Source organism: Vulpes lagopus, chromosome 4 (assembly GCF_018345385.1).
Source record: "Vulpes lagopus strain Blue_001 chromosome 4, ASM1834538v1, whole genome shotgun sequence".
NCBI classification, from domain to species: domain Eukaryota; kingdom Metazoa; phylum Chordata; class Mammalia; order Carnivora; family Canidae; genus Vulpes; species Vulpes lagopus.
The window spans coordinates 139,163,836-139,180,426 of NC_054827.1; positions in this window are offsets into that span (position 1 = coordinate 139,163,836).

Here is a 16,591-nt window from a genome sequence, read left to right on the forward strand (position 1 = left end):
AAACTGTAACTGTGAGGTTGAGAGATTTCTGGAGAATCCCAAGTACTTTCAGGGGATTTACTAGGCAGTTTTGACATTTTAGGCATGATAATTGTTTGCTGTAGAGGGTCTCTTTCACATTATAAGATGTTTACCAGGATCTCTGACCTCTTCTCATTAGGTTTCATAACTCATCACGGCCTCCTGTCTGAGTTGTGACAACCAAAAATGTCTCTAAACATTCACAAATCATCTCTGATAGAAAACAACTATACTGAATCTTATCCATTTTTTTTAGCTCTGATTCTATCATGAACATATTGATTTGTGATCTTATAAGAGATTATTCTATCTGAAAATGTTTTCATTTTGCCTTCCTTTTAAAAAAAATTAACATAGCAAAATATATATATATATCATAACATTTATAATTTTAATCATTTTAAGTGTATAGTTCAGTGGCATGAATTACTTTTGCAATGTTATACAATCATCACCACTATCTATTTCAATTTTCATCACCTCAAATAGAACCTCTATAAAAATTAAGTGATAATTTCACATTCCTCCCTGTTTTGACCTCTGGTGACCTCTAATCTACCTTCTGCCTCTGTTCTAGATATTATGCATAAGTGGAACCAGACAATGTGTCCTTTGAGTCTGCTTTATGTCAAAATGAAATTTTCAAGGCTTATCAGAACTTCATTGCTTTTTATGGTGGAAAAATATTCCATACTATGTATTAACCACATTTTGTTTTATTCATTCATCTGTTGAAGGGCACTTAGGCTTCTACCTTTTGACTATTATGATTAATGTTGTAATTAACATTGGTGTACATGCATCGTCTTGAGTCTTGGTGTTCAGTTCTTTTGAGTAAATACCTAGGGGTAGTATTGCTGCATCCTGTGGTAGACTTATGTTTAACTTTTTGAGCTATTGTCAACTTGTTTTCCATTTTAAGTACACCATCTTACTATCCCACTCACAAGCACCCCATTTTATCCACATCCTCTCAAATACTTTTTCTCCATATTCCATAGGAGATATAAAGTAGGATATCATTATGGTTTTGATTTGTGTTTGCCCAATAACTAATGATGTGAAACAACTTTTCTTGTGTTTATTGGCAATTTGTATATCTTCGTAGGTAAAATTTCTATTCTTATCCTTTGCCCAATTTTTAATTAGTTGCCTTTTGGATGTTGAGCTTCAAGAGCTTGAAAATATAAATATTCTAGATAATAAGCCCTTCTCAGATATATGGTTTGCAGATATTTTTTCCATGCTCTTTGTACTTTATGGAAATATCCTCTGATGTTCTTTTTTTAAATGATGATTTCCAATTTACCTGTGTGTTTTCTGTTGTTTCTTGTACTTTTGGAGTCGTATATGAAAATCCATTACAAATCGAAGGTCATGAAGATTTACTCATATGTTTTCTTCTAAGAGTTTTATGGTTTTAAAATTCATAATTAGGTGTTTGACTCTTTTTGAGTTAGTTTTTTATATAGAGTTAGGTAGGGTGTGACAAATCAATGTTGTGAAAATTATAGTATCAGCTCCTTTGTTGAAGACAGTTTTTTCACCACTTAATGGGCTTCACACTCTTGTTAAAAGTCAATTGGCTGTATATGTAGTTTATTTCTGTACTCTCAATTCCATTCCAAGGGTCTTTGTGTCTATTTCTATACCAATACAAAAGACACTGTTGTTATTACTATAGCACTGTAGTAATTTTGGAAAGTGGAGTGAGGATCTTCTAATTTATGTTCTTTTGCAAAGTTGTTATGGTTATTCAGGGCCCTATTCCCAGGTTTCTGGGTGAGTAAACAAGTCTGTGTGTGTTTAACCATGAAAGTGTATTGCATTTTATTAAATAACTTCTCTGCTTTGACTGAGATGATTTCTTTTCCTTTTTTTTCCTCCCTTCCCCCACATGAATGTGTTACATTTTATTGATTGATTTTCTTAGGCTAAATCAACTTTTCTTTGCTGTGATAAATCTCACTTGGTCACATGCTGCTGCATTCAGCTTGCTGGTATTTCATTAAAGATTTTTGCATCAACATTTATAAGGGACACTGATCTGTATTTTTTTCTTGTGATTCTTTATCTCGTATGAGAGTAATGCTGAACTCATAAAGTGAATTAGGAAGTGTTTTATTCTCTTCTATTTTCACATAAATTTTAGAAGAATTGTTAATTTATTTAAAGGTTTAATAGTCTTCACCAATGACACAATCTAGATTTTTCTCTTGGAGGAAAATTTTTGATTACTGATTTCATCTTATTACCTTTTTTTAACAGGTATATTGAAATTTCCATTTATTCTATTACTTTTATTTATTCTTCCAGATAAATAAGTCAGATTAGGCAACTTGTATGTTACTAGAAATTGTCCATTTTATCTAGATGATCTAATATGTTGGAGTACAATTGTTTATATATTTTCTTCTTGTTCTTTTAATCTTCATAAGGCCAGTAGCAGTATCTTCACCTTCATTTTGATTTTAGTTATTTGTGTCTTCTCTCTTTTTTCCTTTGTTCTTCTAGCTAAATGTTTTTCAACTTCATTGATCATTTAAAATAGTCAGTATTTGTTTTATGATCCTCCCTAATGCTTTACTGTTCTCTATTTTATTTATTGACACTAGTATTTCCTCCCTTTTACTAACTTTGAGTTTAGTTTGCTCCTCTGTTTCTGGTTATCCAAGATGTAAAATTAGGTTATTGATTGAGATCTTTCCTCTTTTTTAATGACAGTATTTGGGGGTATAAATTTCTACTTGCTAACTGCTTTTGTGCACCTTATAACTGTTGGTGTGTTGGGTTACATTTTTATTTCTCTACAAATATTTTCCAATTTCCATCATTCTATAGTTCTATGATCAGGTCCCAGTCTTTTCCTGAGCCTGTGCCTTGAACTGTAAACTTAACAAAGTGTTTCTCAGATTTTTTTCTCTCTCTCTTTTCATGAGACATGTTGGCTAGAGACTGCTGTTCATTTAGGCTCTGATGATACTCCAGCAGGTAAGGCTCTGATTAACTAGTTTCACCTAAGGGAAGACATTGTCAAAAAAGAACAGAGTGATCTGATATATCCCCAAATGGTTTCTTTCCCCTTCCCCTGCTGAAAGTGAAAAAGGACTTTTTCTTTCAGTACTTACTGCGGGAAACCGGTGAGGCTCCTGGAGCTAAGTCTCACACTATTATGGAGACTCCCCTATGACTGGAGCGCTCTGGAGTTTTAACTCTCAGAGTTATCCAACGCAGGGCTTCCAGCAATTTTTCAATTACAGTTCAGGTTTTCCAACCCCAGTCTGGTTCCCAAGGTGGTTTCTGCCCCCGAGTCTCTGTTCTGGTAAACTGAGGGCCCCTGCAATCACCTATCTTTCCAATATTGGGGTAATGGTTTACTCTGTGTTTGCACCTCTCTTATGGATCAAGAATTGTTGATGTTTCAGTCTGTTCAGCTTTTACTTGCTGTTAAGACAGGGTAGCAACTTAAGCTCCTTATTTGTGTAAGTGACTCTTCCTGTTTTTGATACTTGTTTGCCAGCCAAAAACTGGGAGCTATTTATGCCATCACTTTGCTCTTGCTTCATTTTTAAAACTACTTTTACATGATATAGAATTTTTGATGTTAGGTACACACACACACATACACACACACCATTCAACCAGTATTTAAAGACTTTTTTTTTTTTTTACATATTCTAGCTTCTTTTCCCATTTCTTGATGATAATCCTATGCTTATTCTTAGCATGATTCTCTTCTATGTAATACATACTCCCTACTACCAGCCCCATTTGCTTTTAAAGTTTGAGCATTATTTTTGGTTTTCATCAAGAAGAGTGATCCGTCTGCACGTGATTTTCTTTGTACTTACTGATCAGGGTATTTGTGGGCATCATCAATCAAGTGTGATCATACTTGTTTTGGTTTTTATTTTGATGTTGATTTTGTCCAACATGTCTCTCTCTTAATCTCTTTCTGTCTCTCTCTTCCCCCTCTCTGTCTCTCTGTCTCTCTCTGTCTCTCTGTCTCTATAAATATGTGTGTGTATAAATACACATACATATTAATAGTGTATATTCTTTTTCATTTTCTCTTTTCTACTCTTTAGGAAATCCAATTATACTCCGATTATACTCAATTACAGCTGAGGAATACCTCAGTTAGACCACTTGATAATGTCTCACAAGTCACTAAGACTTGTTTACCTTTTTTAATTTTGCTTTCTCTTAATGCTTCAGTTTGGATGACTATAAGTATGCTTACTCTTTTTCAGTTGTGTTGTGCCAATTTTATTCAATACATTTTATGAAAAATTTCAGATGAATTATTTTATCTAGGATTTTCATTTAGTTCTTTTTTATACTTGCCATACCTTCTAAAATTCTTCATCTTCTTCATCTCTTTTTCATTAGATTCCTTAAATATATATTATGGTAATTTTAAAGAACTTGTCTATACATTACAATAGCTATACTATTTTTGATTCTGTTCACATTGACTGATATTTCTTCTTTATGCTATGAATTATATTCTTCATACATGCCTTTTAAGATTTAGACTGTATTCTCAAGTGCTCCCTTCTCCGTGTAGTCTTCCCCAGTGATTATTACCTGACATTTGAAAGAAGGTTTATTTATTTTGTCTCTTAATCTAACAATGTTTGTTGCATGCCACTAGGATAATTTTTTATTCATTCATTGCTGAAACCATAGCACATAGAGCCATAGTATAAGCAAAGAAGATATCAGTAAATCTATGCTCAGTAAGTGAATTTATTCATGAATATTTAAAATAACGTGAAATTATTTCCAGTGAATACTTACCTCAGTAAATGTTCAATTAGTCTTAAATAAAGTCAAAGCTACAGAATTTTCCATGATAAAGCTCCTCCCATGCTTAGTGAAACAAGCTTACTTTTACCAAATTTAGGAAGAAATATTAGCATGAATAGTTGTCAGCAACTTCTAAATGTTTTCTAAGCCAAATAACTCAGTAGGAGTCCTCAGGGAGCATTTTCATTATTAAAGTTACTTAAGGGAGTTAATGAATGACTAACGGATCATGGAAGATTCTCATGAGGAGCCATAATGAAGTAAGTCTTATGTCTCTGCACTTCAAGTTCCTTGACACATAATGTCAATGTTCACATAAGTGTGAACATAAACTATGTAAGTGTTTAATAAACATTACTAACAATTAGGAATTAAATTCACATATGTACTCTGTGTATATTAGGACAGTGTTTAACAAAAACATTTAAAATTAAGTTTCTATCTAAGGAGCTACTATGAAAGAGAATACAGGTAAGAGTACCAAGAAATGGAAAAGTCTGAGACAAGAGATTCCTCCCTTTTAATGGTCAGGAATTAATGTGGTAGTTTTCTTGGTTTAAAAAAATCATTTTAGCGACAAATAGAAAGTGGGAGTAGGTATGTTTCATATGATAATGAGAAAATTCATTTTATTTTTATTTGTTTATTTTTTAAGATTTTATTTATTTATTAGAGACACAGAAAGAGAGAGAGAGAGAGAGAGACAGGCACAAACACAGGCAGAGGGAGAAGCAGGCTCTATGCAGGGAGCCTGACATGGAACTCGATCCCAAGTCTCCAGGATCACGCCCTGGGCTGAAGGCAGGCACTAAACCGCTGAGCCACCCGGGCTGCCCGAGAAAATTCATTTTAAACAAACAATACAATGATTCATTTACAAATTATCTAAAATTATAAAGCCTTCCTAAAGTAGAATTTGTTTTTTTTTAAATTGAGAGTTATTTACATATAATTTATTACTAATCTACTTTACCCAAATGTGTATTTCTATACATTTACTGTACATTTTGGGGTTTGAATATCTTCTTACTAGATTCAGTCGTCAGATTTTGACTTAGTCATCAGATTATATTACCCAGCTTCAGTTGCTGTAATGTGAGGATAACATTTTTTTCCCTTTACACAAAATCTTGTAGTCCAGAGCACACTTTACCAATATATGCATATTTTTTAACAAAATGATTGTGAATATATTTGAAGTTTGAGTATATTTAATTGAAATATGAAAAGACTTTAAAATTTCTATTAAATGTCCAGATAAAATGATATATACATCTTTGATTTATTTCTTACTTCCAAGTAAATCTTTTAGAGGAATTTGTCATGTATTTTGGCATGTATTATTATTAAAAGTATTATTATTATTATCATTATTATTATTATTTATTTATGATAGGCACACAGTGAGAGAGAGAGAGAGGCAGAGACATAGGCAGAAGGAGAAGCAGGCTCCATGCACGGGGAGCCCGACGTGGGATTCGATCCCGGGTCTGCAGGATCACGCCCTGGGCCAAAGACAGGCGCTAAACCGCTGCGCCACCCAGGGATCCTATTAAAATTATTAAATTTATAATTATTAAATTATTAAAATTATTATTAATGCATAGTATTTAATATCTTCTAGAAAGATACTTGCTTGTAAGCAATGTACAAGAGTATCCTTTTCCATTTCCAAAATATGAATATCATGCTTCATTTTAATGCTTTACTGTACAAAAAAAGCTCTATTGACATATGTCTTGTTAATATGCCATTTTTATATATCCAGCATTTATCAGTGTGCAATTCATAATAGTTATTCAATGAAAAAATGTTAAAATAGTAAAGTATTAAGCTAATAATATAAATATATAATAATATAAATAATATATAATATAATATAATATAATATAATATAATAATATACATATATAAATACTAATATAAATAATAAAATAATAAGCTAATAAATGGTAATAACTAGAATGCATTATCCCATCTGTGTGGACTGGAATATGTATATATTGCATATGAAATAATCATACCAAATGTCAAAATGAAAAGTAAATCTATGATTGATTCTATTTTGTGTTTCTTTTTTTTTCCCAGTAAATTCAATATAATAACTATAATTCAATACTGTTTATATTGTGGGTGGAGGCTTATACTTCTGTGAACTGTTGTTACTAGTCCATGATAAGGTCAATACATAAACTGAAAGTAAACATTTTGAAAATTTTATAGCCATATAATGTATATAACTAACTTATGACACAGTAATTCCAATTTATCAGCATATACTTCAGGGATGTATACAAGAAGTTTTATAACAGCAATAATTATTCTAGCTTCAAACTAAAACCAATCAAAGTGAACAATAGTCAGAAAATAAATAAATAAATTTTGGTATATTTACATCATCAAATTCTATCCCACAGTGAAAATAAATGAGATAAAGCAATACAATTAATATGCATGAATTTCAGGAACATAATGGTGAATGATAAAGCAAGTAGATGAAAATATCAACAGTATGATTTCATTCATACAGAAGAATTCTTGAAGGATATATATTTGTTAAAATTATCAAGAAAAGGATGGAAAGCCTAAAGAAAAATTTCAAGATATTGATTGTTTTGGGTGAGAAAGGACATGAAATTATAAGAGGTCTTTGGTTTATAAGTATCTTTTTTATCTATTAGGTCCTTTTATAGGTGATTTAAAAAATATATTTAAAAAAATGAGTAGTTGGTAATCTAGATAACTGCTTCCCAAAGTTTATTCAGAAAATATGTGACCCAGTCATTTAGTTAAAATTGACTTGATTTTAATAGGTTCTGGATGGGATCTTCTATTCTGAATTTCTGATGAATTCCCAAGTGAAGTCCATGCTTTCAGTTTGCATTTTACTTTTTGAGTAACAAGAATCTAGATCGAGGGAGACAGAACATGAGAGACTCCTCTAACTCTGGGAAACGAACAAGGGGTTGTGGAAAAGGAGGTGGGTGGGGAATGGGGGGTGACTGGGTGATGGGCACTGAGGGGGGCACTTGATGGAAAGAGCACTGGGTGTTATGCTTGCTATATGTTGGCAAATTGAACTCCAATAAAAAAAAAAAAAAACAAGAATCTAGATCTCATTTAAAACGTGAGAGAAAGACAAAGTGAGAGAGAGAAATTAAGAAATTTGCAAATATAAGAAATCAAACAAAGATACAAATATGGTTACAAATATATAGCTTCGATTAAATATTAGATCATTATTTGTATCAAATTTGGTGTAGAACAAGTATGGAGTTTTGAATTAGAACAAAATAGGTTCATATATTGATCCCAAATTTTAGCTCTGAAAATTTTATAACATTTCTTTAAACTACCTTGCCTCAACTATATAATGGGAAGATAACACCTACTTCTAGAAGTTTTACATAAAGCATTTAACATAATTCCTGTTACATAGTATTCAGTGAAAAATTATATTAATTATATTAAGCATTTTTAATACTATATATTTACTTTTTAAATTATTTTATACTTTTTACAATAATATTTTCTTCATCTATTTTATATTTTACATTTATTTTATAAGAAAATAAGAGATAATTTTTTTAAGATTTTATTTATTTATTCATGACAGAGAGAGAGAGGCAGGCAGAGGGAGAAGCAGGCTCCATGCAGAGCCTGATGTGGGACTCCATCCCAGGTCTCCAGGATCATACCCTGGGCTGAAGGTGGCGCTAAACCATTGGGCCACTGGGGCTACCCAATAAGAGATGATTTTAAAAAAATTGAACAAGCTTGCTTTTCAGTCCTACATATTGGAATTATCCTGAGAGTTTTAGGAATTGATCATCAATTTCTACTTTCTCTGAGAGTAAATATCCATCAAATACAATAAAGGAAATAGAAAACTGTGTTTATAATAATTTTATAAATTAATTTCCTCAAACTTTCCCAAAGCTTCCAAGTCGTTTATGTAGAATACAACCAACCATTAACTGCAGAACTGTGATAGGCACAGATTTCAGTTACCCTAATTTACTTAAATAACACTGGTAACCAATAACATGGTTCATATTCCATTTACCATGGCATATTGTCACTAATTACACCAGGTACAAAGTTTACTGTTTCTGTCTATGAGTGAATCACTAACTACATGAGTAATAGATATGCATCATGATCTGGAACAAATCACTTCACTTCTTCCAAAGTCTGTGAAAGATTGCTCCATGTGTAAGCTGTTATTCAGTTCATGCACAGACACCCCCCCAAAAAGAAGTGCAGTTTTCCACATAATGTAAATCCATCCTTATCATATTACAAAATGGACAATTCAGGGGCATTTGGGTGGTTCAGTTGATCAAGGAGCAGACTGGTGATTTCTGCCTTAGGTCATGAGCTCATAGTCCTGGGATCCAGCCCCTCATAAGGCTCGGAGCTCAGGACGGAATCTACTTGAGGTTGCTCTCTCTCCTTCTCCTTCTGCCCCTCCCACTATTTGCATGCACTCTCTCTCAATCAATCAATCAATCATTTAATCAATAAATCTAAAAAAAATGTAAAATTCAAGTGGTAATTGACAAAGCTGAAAGTACAGCAAAGAAATGAAAAGTGATAACACTGGAAGAGAAATTAGAATTAAAACATAAATGAAATTATAAAGAGAACACCTGTCTTTGGAAATGTTGATAGCACTGCTTTACCAGAGACACTAGAGGAACATAGTGAAGGCGAACTTACTAAATAAATGAGAAAAATGATTTAACAAAAAAAGATGAATTTGTTCTAGAGAAAGTGACACCAGCAAAACATTTCACTTTAAAGTAACCGTCAGAGATATTTCACAACATTTAAAGTGTGAAGGATGAAATGTGGGTTCCAAACTTGGAAAGGAGTAAGACAATCTGCTAAGACATTGAAAAGATGGACACTCTGTGATAACAGTTATATGATAAACAGAAGCCCAATATTGCTCAAACTATTCTTGATAAGAATTTATTTAAAGAAATAAAAATACTTTAATGTTTTAAGTAACAGTGCCTCAAATAAATATGAGTTCTATGTTTTTTAAAGATTTTATTCATTTATTTGAGAGAGGCTGAGAGAGCACGAGCAGGGGAAAGGGTAAAAGGAGGCAGACTCCTCTTTAAGCAGGGAGAGCAATGCAGGGCAATATGAGTCCTATTTTTTTTCATTTCCCTTTACATTTATAGCAGATATTAAAAGATATTTTGACTTTTTTAAATGGATTAAAGAAGTCATAATTTTCATACTGATTAATGTCATTTTCCACAATTTTAGATTTCATAGTCATTTTTATAGTCCCACACTACTGTGCAAAACAACTACCTATAGACGATACTTAGCACCAAACTTCTTGTTTCTAGTTCCATAAGCTTTATTATATATAAATATTTTAATTGATCATGACATCAATATATCTATATATCTAATATATATATATCTAATATATATAAGTATACTTATATATATAGATCTATTTTCAAACTTCAAATAATGCAATGGTTAGACTTCTGAATTTCTGATTTTGCTTATTTCATGCTCATTTATTTTGTACTAACCATTAATTCTACTATGAAGTTAATTCTAAGAGAATTTATAATGTTTTCTAGTATAATTTTTGTAGCATAAATGATGTCCACAGATGTTTAATAAGCTGTTGCAGAATTGCACACTTACTAAAGAATATTAGGGATTTGGGATCCCTGGGTGGCGCAGCGGTTTGGCGCCTGCCTTTTAGGGATTTGCTTATACATACCTTAGAACATTCAAGTAATAAATTAAAAAGAACTTGCAATAGTCTGAAAAACTTATAAAATCCAAACAAAAAATCAAAGCTGCAAAAAATGAATATATGTTTAAAGCATACTGCATTTATCTAGTTGTGAGCATTTGTTAATCTAAATTGTTTTAAAGGAAGCTGCTGCATTTTTAAGAAATATGCCTAGAAATTCTTATATGGACATTTCAGACAGCAGTAAAACATAACTTGAGACTTCAAATAATCAGACACGCACAGTCATGAGAATAATTGCCCTAACATTCCATATTCTTGTATCTGCCTTGTTGGGGACCACCAGTAAGTATTTTAGAGCAAAATAACAGTAACAATAACAATAACAATAATAATAATAAACATTAAAATAAGTTTTATTTCTATTTTAGTAATTCTTATATTTTTTTCTTTCCATTAGTAAGTGTATTTTATAAAAATTCGTAACAGTTGTATTGAGACATAATTTATATACCATACAATTTACCCATTTAAAGTTTTACCATTGAATGGTTTCTCAGAACTGTACAGTACAATTTTAGAGTATGTTCATTACTCCATAAAGAAAACATTAGCAGTCACTCCTCATTTACTGCCACCTCCCCCAGGCATAGGTAAAAACTAATCTACTTTTTATCTCTATGAATTTTCCTATTCTGGGTATTTCACATAAAATTAATTAAGTAATATGTGGTGTTTCATGGCTGGCTTCTTTCACTTAGGATAATATTTTCTAAGTTTATTAATGTTGTAGCACGTATCAGTACTTCATTCCTTTATATTACTGAGTAACATTCAACTGTCCCAAATATACCACATGTTGTTGGTCAGTTCATCAGTTAATAGACATCTAAGTATTTTCTACTTTGGAACTATTATGAATAATGGTATAATGTTCATGTAGCAATTATTGCATGGATTTATGTCTTTGTTACTTTTGGATATATACCTAGAATAGAATTGCTGGGACATATGATAACTATTTTTAAACTCTGGAGGAAATTCCACAATGTTTTCCAAGAGAGAACCTTCACTTTATTTTTTTTTAATTTTTAAAAAATATTTTGTCAATTTGACAGAGAGAGAGAGAGAGAGCAATCAGGGGAAAGGCAGAGAAGTAGGCTTCCCACAGAGCAGGGAACCCTATATGGGGCTCGATCTCAGGAGAATGGGATCATGACTTGAGGCAGATGCTTAACCGACTGAGCCACCCAGATACCCCTGAACCTCCACTTTATGTGGAGCAAGTATATAAAGGTTACAATTTCTCCACATCCTCACAAGCATTTGTAAATAGCTAGGGGGTTTTGTTTTTGTTTTGTTTTGTTTTCATTATAGCCATCCCTGTGGATGTGAAGCAGGAGCTCATTGTGTTCATGATTTATGTTCACATATTGAACATAAATGTTCAATTGACCACTTCGGTTTTTTGGTCCCTTGTATATTATTTTTGAAGAAATGTCTATTTTAGGTAATTTGCTCAATTTTTATTTGGGTTATTAGTCCTTTTATTATTGAATATTTTTAAGATTTTATTTATTTATTTATGAGAGACACAGAGAGAGAGGCAGAGACATAGGCAGAGGGAGAAGCAGGCTCCATGCAGGGAGCCCGATGTGGGACTCAATCCCCAGACCAGAATCATGCCTTGAGCTGAAGGCAGTTGCTCAACTGCTGAGCTACCCAGGAGTCCTCTTATTGAATTTTAAGTGGTTTTTCTATATTTTAAATATAATCCCTTTACCAAATATGTGAGTTGTAAATATTTTATCCCATTCTGTGAGTTGATTTTTAACTTTTTTGATAGTACCTTTTAAATTGTAGTTACTGGGATCCCTGGGTGGCGTAGCGGTTTGGCGCCTGCCTTTGGCCCAGGGCGTAATCCTGGAGACCAGGATCGAATCCCACGTTGGGCTCCTGGTGCATGGAGCCTGCTTCTCCCTCTGCCTGTGTCTCTGCCTCTCTCTCTCTCTCTGTGACTATCATAAACAAATAAAAAAAATAATTAAAAAAATAAAATCTTAAAAAAAATAAATAAATTGTAGTTACTTTTCTTTTGTAACTTTTGCTTTTGGAATTATATTTAAGAAACCATTGCCTAACCAAGGTCACAAAAATGTACCTATACTTTCTTCTAAGAGTTTTATAGCTTAAGCTTTTACATATAGAACTATGCCTCATTTTTATTTAGATTTTATGTACAGTATTTATTTAATGTGAATATCTAGTTGTCCTGGCATCATCTGTTGAAAGATTTAATCTCCTACACCACCCACATCTTGGACCCCACCTCATGTAATTGTCTTGCCACCCTTGTCAAAAGTCAATTAACCATAACTAAGGAAGTTTAATTCTGGATATTTTATTCTACTAGTCCATATGACAATATTTAAATTGGTATCACACTGTATTTATTGTAGCTTGGATTGAATTTTGAAACTGGGAAGTGAAAGTATACTAACTTTGTTCTTTTTCACAAAATTGCTTTAGCTAATCAGTGGCCTATTAATTTCCATATGAATTTTAGGATTAGCTTCTCATGTTTGCAAAGAAGCCAAGTGAGGTTTTTATAAGGATTAAGTGTACAGATCAATTTGGGGAATATTGTCTTCTTAATGTTATAAGATCATTGAACATGGTGTGTCTCTCCATTTCTTTGGATCTTTAATTTCTTTCAAACAGCATTTTATAAAGTTCAGAGTATAAGTTTTGCATTTCTTTTCTTAAATATATTCCTGTTTCATTATTTTTGATGCCACAGTAGATGGAATTGTTTTGTACATTTAATTTTTAATGTTAGCATAAAAATAAAATTCAATATTGTCTATCTTGTGCTCTGCCATCTTACAGAACTAGTTCAGTTGTTCTAATAGTTCTAAGTGGCCTCAGCCAAATTTTCTATACATAATCTCATATCACCTGCAAATAGAGATAGTTTTACCTTTTCTTTTCCAATCTGGATGCCTTTATTATTTTTTTTCCTTGTATAAAACCTACAGTAAAATGTCAAATGGAAGAAGCTAGAAGGTACATTCTTATCCTGTTTCTGCTCATAAGGGGAGAACATTCAGTCTGACCATTCAGTATGTTAGCTATAGACTTTTCTTAGATGCCCTTTATCAGTTGGGGAAATTTCATTCTGTTCTCAGCTTGTTGAGTACTTTTATCATGAAAGGATGTTAGATGTGTTAAATGTTTTTTCTGTGTCTAGGTGACCATACGGCTTTATCTTTTATTCTGTTGATGTGGTGTATTATATTAACTGATATGCAGATTTTTAAGTCAATGTTGCATTACTGGAATATGTCTTTTTGGCCTTGATATATAACACTTTCAACATATTGCTGGATTTGCCTTACTACTATTTTGTGGAGGATTTTGTATCTATATTAATAACAAACATTGTTCTTCAGTTTTTTGTGTTTTTTTTTTTTTTGAGGTCTCTGTGTAGTGTTGGTATCAGGATGACTTCACAGAATGAGTAAGGGAATATATTTTCTTTATTTTTTAAGAGTTTGTGGGGAGACAATGGTATTAATTGTTCTTTAAATGTTTGGTAGAACACATGAGCAACGTCTCCTGAGCCTGAGCTTTCCTTTGTGGGAGGTTTATAATTAATCATTTAATTTATTTTATTGTTCTGGGTCTACTCAGATATTCTACTTTTTCTTGAGTAATTTCTGGTAGCTTGTATCTTTCTAGGAACATGTCCATCTTGTCTAAATTATATAATTTGTTAATGTAGAGTCATTCATAGTGTTTCTTTAGAATATTTTTTCCTTCCTGAAGATTGTAAACAACATACCTTCTTTTATTCCTGATTTTGGCAATTCCAATATTTTATCAGTTTTCTTGGGTATCCTAGCATTGACACTATGCATTTGCTGGAGCAGTCACCCTTGTCTAGAATTTAGAGACTGATATTGATAGACCTAGACTTTTCCTGAAGGTGAGCATGAGGGTGCCAGTTGGTTGGGGTGTGGCAGTTTCAGTCTGTGGGGGGCCCAGCTGTGTAGTCTCCACACAGTTCTGTTAGCTGAGGTCACTGTTGGCAAAGATTGCAGGGATCTGTGGGGACAAAGGCTGAAGGTATCTGGTGAGTTTTTTTAGGGTCTTGGTGGCAAAGGCTACTGGGGACCACTTGATCTCTTTTTCTCCCATGGGAGATAATATGGCTTGTGGGCACCCCACAGTGGCATGGGAACAGATATCTGGTGTGCAATTCCCTTGAGAGCAGCCATGGGGCCAGACCTTGGAATGTGGGTCTCTGCGCAGTAACAGCAACTCCGGGTTTGGGGCACTGGTTGTCATTAGTAATGATTCCTGGGCCTCAGGCATGGACCAACATGGCAAATCATAGAGCCGGGATCTGGAACACAGGCACCCTGGTGTCCAAGGCACCGGCTACTTCACAGGCAGCACTTCCTTGCCTGAGATTCAGGAGCACCTGGGGCAGGTGGGGCTGGAGTGTGGAGTGTGTGCAGAGTGGCCTCAGAGCCCGGATGTGAGGGCAGGTGTATTGGAGTCACTCAAGGGTCCTGGTCATGAGTGTCTATGGTGCTGGAGGGAGCTCTCTGCTCTGGTTCCAGGGTGGTTCAACAGTGGCTCCCCCTGGGACAGCACAGGTGTGGCAGCATCTCCCTCTCCAGAGGCTGTGCAGTGGTGAGGCTCTTGGTCCCCACAGTGGAGAAAAGCTGTGGGTTTGCTTTGTGAAGCAGGGGGGCCCCTGGGGTCTGTGCTGAGAAGCTCTGTGGGGTCCTCCCCTCTGATAGTTGCCCTGAGACTGCGGCTCTCATGAGGACTGTGGAAACCTTCAGCAGCAAAGGCTTCCAGAGTCCTCTCTAGCACAGGCGCCTGGGAACCATGATGGCATCTGCTGTGTGCCCACTGCCAACCCCAACCCTTCTGGCTTGGAAGCTGTTTCTTGACATCCCTGCTAAACCTATCTTTCCTGTAACTCTCTGTGTGGTTATTCTCCCCTTTTTTTTTCTTTTTTCTTTTTTTTTTTTTTTTGGTTTTATCTCCACTGTGTTGCTGTAGGTTCTTAATTGGACTCTTGAGCCCTCCCAGGGGCTATTTTTGTTCAGGAGAGCTGTCTCATGTTGACTGCCCCCCCCAGGTGGGGGCCCAGTGGGGGTTGGGGGGTGGAGGGGGAAGGAGAGGCCGATGTCTCTTACTGTACCATCTGACTGATGTCTCTCCTCTGAACATTTTTTAAATGGCCCCCTTTGAAGACTTTGTTTAATCTGACATTCTGGCAGCCTCTCAGCCAGTTACTCTTTCTGGCTTTTTCCCCCATATGTGGGTTATGCTTTCCTGTTTCCTTACATGCCTTATAGCTCCTTTTTTTTTTCGTAAAACTACACATTTTTGATAATATATAGTAGCAACTTTGGAAGATTTCCCCCTGTCTTGTTGTTGTTTGCTTGTTTATCTGTTGAATGACTTGGCTGAACTATTACAGTGAAGTCTGCTTCCTCTGCAGAATTAAAGCTCTGACATTGCTCCTTGGGCATGTGCAGGATCACACTGCATGACATTGATTTTTGCTTGGCTCTACTTGACCCCCTGTACTTCTTCTGATCTTTCTGTTAAACTACTTGCCTCCGTTGGTATCACACCCAGCTGAAATGCTTCATTAATTCCTGCATGATTGCTCTATTGTTTTTGACAATTCCATGAGGTACAGAACGTTCTTTCCGATTTAGGTAAATTCAGGCCCCTTTGTAGTAATTTTTTGAGGTCAGCCTTTCAGGTTTCTTTTTTCTCATCCCTTGGGGGCTTCTCTGTTTTCCTGCTTGTCTCTTGCAAATCAGCTGGCCTGTGGTTAGTTTGTTGTTCTCATGGCACCACCAGCCTCATTTTAATTGCTTATCACCACAAAATCTACTGTTTCTCCAAGAGTGCCCATAGTTTTGAACTTTCCCACACTCTACTCCGAATAAGGTCAGTTCTTTTGGGGGAAACTTGGAGCTCTCTGTA